The sequence below is a fragment of the Lupinus angustifolius genome, chromosome LG13 (genome assembly GCF_001865875.1).
Source record: "Lupinus angustifolius cultivar Tanjil chromosome LG13, LupAngTanjil_v1.0, whole genome shotgun sequence".
NCBI lineage: Eukaryota > Viridiplantae > Streptophyta > Magnoliopsida > Fabales > Fabaceae > Lupinus > Lupinus angustifolius.
In genome coordinates, this window is record NC_032021.1 from 11,041,253 (window position 1) to 11,045,158 (window position 3,906).

The window sequence follows — 3,906 nt, forward strand, 5'->3', positions numbered from 1 at the left end:
ATTTTCTCACATCTCTCTTATTTTATTTTTTCACTTTTCAACAATAATATTCCGGTCAACAATAATGCCAATTTGACTGCACTAATAAAAAGAGGTAACTTTCCCACCATATACATTAATGTTTGGTTGCTGATGCAATTAAAAGGTACGCAGGTCCTCTGATTCACCATTGGAATATATTCTATTTCCAAGATGAACATCATTTGTTAAGTACTCCTTGCAAAAACACAATTTTGATACCATGAAGTTTTTATATGTGGATGAGATGCAATATAAAGTTGCATCAGATGACTATAAATTTTCTATATTTGTCAAATAATGATTCACATGGAAATTAATCTAATTTATAGTGAAATGGGATGTCAATAAAGGTTATAAGTGAAACGATTAAAAAATAGTTAGAAATTAATACTTTTTCAAACATCGTTCAATCTACGTAGCTACCCTTATCTAATGAGACTTTTAATGTTATTTGGAAAAGAAAAGAGTCTATATGTTATGATCTTTAACAAATAGGCCATTCTCAACTTGATGAAATCCCACATGCAGTCTCTGCCTATCTTGTAGCTAAAGTATTGACCTCTATTTAACAGAAGTAATAAAAATCTTCAGCATTTCTCATCATCCATTTTTTATCATTTGACTAATGATCATCAAAATCAACTAATGTATGAATCATTCTCATCATAGAAAGATCATAATTCTTTGCTAGTTATCAATTGCCAAATAAGATGTCACATGTCATAAACTGCTTACTTAGTGCATGTGTGGTTGGATAAGAACAAAATGTAGCACATAATTTTTTAACACTACAACAGAGGATGACACAAGCATATATTAAACCATATCCAACTCAATATTGTGCTTGTCCAACTGATCTTTCTAATATGAAAAGAGAGAAAGATGTAAAAAGGATTTGAAGAATTAATTTTAATTGATTGAATTATGATACAAGCAACAAGCCTCTTATAGGAGTATTGCACACGTGCCTTGCAAAGCAAGTAACAGAAAACTTTAAGGCTAACTACTTCTAACTAATCTAATTCAACATGTGCTAATCTAATTCAACATGTGCTAAATGTGATAAAAGAGCTTTGCTGCAAAAGGAATCATTCTTGATGCAATGTGATCATTGTGGCCCATGTTTGTTCATAAGGAATGAAAAATGACCCATGTCTTGGTTGATGCAGCAGGTACAAAATCCAGTGAAGGCCTTAGGCATATTGGTCACGGACTAGCTGCATCCAATGGAAGTGCATTATCTGGTTTAGTAGAGGCATGAAAACAGAATGTCATAGAATATTCAAATCCTTTGTAAATGAGTGATCCTTGGAACAGCAGCAGCACTTTGATCCCTGCAATAGCAACCATACTTGCAATTCATTAGCCCCCTCAAGCTGGAGAGTGAATATTTTTCACTCCCAGCTTGTGAAGAAGATGGTTAAAAGCAGGGGATCTAATGGTTTAGTTAATATCTCAGCAGTTTGTTGTATGGATGTAATAGACAGTAAATGATAGAGCTTACTTTGTAAACGTTCCCTTACCACAGAGCAATCAATTTCCATGTGTTTGGTATGTTCATAGAACACAGGGTTAGCTGTTGTGTATCTAGCTGAGTTGTTATCACAATATAGTAAGGTTGGTTTTTGTAAGGAATTTTGAAATCAATCAATAAGTAGGTCAATCATTGCACCTCACAAGATGTTATGGCTAAAGCACGATACTCAACTTCAAAGGATGAATGTGATACTATGTTTTGTTTCTTGGATTTCCAAGACACTAGAAAATTGCCCAAAATATACAAAAACCAGAGATGAATTTTCTAGTGTTAGGGCATGTTGTCCAATCCGAGTCAGTGAAACCTTTTAATTGTAAAATGGAAGTGCAAGGATAGAACAAACATTGGCTAGGACTACCTTTAATATATTTCAGGACTCGTGTCATTGCCTTGTAGTGGTTCATGGTAGGATTGGCCAGGACAACTACCTTTAATGTATTTCAAGAAATGTTCTTGGTAAGCATATCATAAATGATAAACCCTTTTGCTTCTAGTTTATAGCCAAGAAATATGCATTTCATATAAGGAAAAGAGGTGAGTGGTGTGTGTGAGGAGAGGGGAACTTGGCTTGTTTAGCCAAGTGACAGTATTCACAAATTTTGCTAGAATCAAATTTCATATAAGGAAAAGACTTGCACATGTTTTTAAGGATATTATGTGAGGGATGTCCCAACCTAAAATGTCAAAAATCAAAGCAAAAAATATCATGTTTTTCAATAGAACTAACTGTGTGTGAGGTTCTGTCTGATTGTTGAGCATGTTGTGTCAATATATAGAGATTGTTGTTAAATATTTGTTTCTTCACTTACAAGGCACCTTCATCTTCTTCTTCTTCATAGATCATCTTCTTCTCTTCTTCAATCAGGCTCTACTTTTTCTTTTCTTTGGTTTTGGGCCTTTCCTTCCTAAGGCCCAATTTTTTCTTTCCTTTGGGCTTCCCCCATTTTAGTTAATTCTGTTTATTCTGTCAAAGTTAGTTAGCACCTTCTTTCCTCTTTTAGTTTAAATAGGCTTCTTCTTCTTCTTGTAATCCATCTGATTCTTTAAGCATTAATAAAGAAGCTTTTCATTCTCTTCTTTGCCCTCATGGCTTATTACAAAATCAAGATGGTATCAGAGCTATAATAGCTCTGATCACCAATCCTCATTCTTGTATCTCTTTCTCTCTTTTTCAAAGGCTTCGTCTCCTTCCTCTTCCTTCTATCTGTAAAAAAAAATTTCTCTTCTTCTCCGTGGTTTTATCTATGGCAGACCACAACACAAATCCTTCAAATCCATATTTCTTACATGCCAGTGAAAATCCAGCATTAGTTTTAGTTACTCCTCTACTGAATGGAAGAAACTATCACTCTTGGGCTCGTGCCTTCAAGATGGCGATTGAATCAAAGAACAAAATGAAGTTCATCGATGGAACCCTGACAGAACCACCATTGGATGATCCTCTTCACATCCCATGGGTGAGATGCAACAACATGATATTATCATGGATCCAGCACTCGATAGAGGAATCAATAGTGAAATCTGTTCTATGGATTGACAAATCTTCGGAGGTTTGGAGAGATTTGAAGGACAGGTATTCAAAAGGTGATATATTCCATATAGATAAATTGCAGCAAGAATTTTATCATATGAGCCAAGGAACCTTAACTATTTCTGAGTTCTATACTCAATTGAAATCTCTATGGGATGAGATTGAAAACTTTAGACATTCAAGGACATGTAAGTGTCCTACACCATGTAATTGCGGTGCAGTTGAATCAATGAGAGGATATAGGGATAAAGACTATGTAATTAGACTCTTAACTAGTTTGAGTGAACAATTTTCCGAAGTAAGATCCCAAATCATGCTAATTGAACCTTTGCCCAACATAAACAAAGTCCTCTCCATGCTTATACAACAAGAAGAACAACTTGAACATCCTACCTTACCCCACACTGAACCAGAAGCACAAATCCTCTCTGCTAAGTCCAATCAAGATTATCAATATAGAAACAACAACAATTCAAGAGGAAGAGGTAACTATCCAAACAGAGGGAGAATTGGTAGATTTAATGGTGGAATAGGTAGATCCCAAACAAACAGATTTTGCACACATTGTCAAAGAACCAACCACACTATTGAAACCTGTTTCCTGAAACATGGATACCCTCCAGGGTATTAGCCAAATAGGCCTAACAGAGCAGCTAACAATGCTATGATCTTTCCTTTGGACAAAGCTGCTGATATGCACAAAGACTCTAAACAACCCGACCATGACTATCCTCACACATTCACTCAAGAGTAGGTTCAAGACATATTAAGCATGCTGCACCGTTCCAAGATTGATCAAAATCATGTTGCCACCACT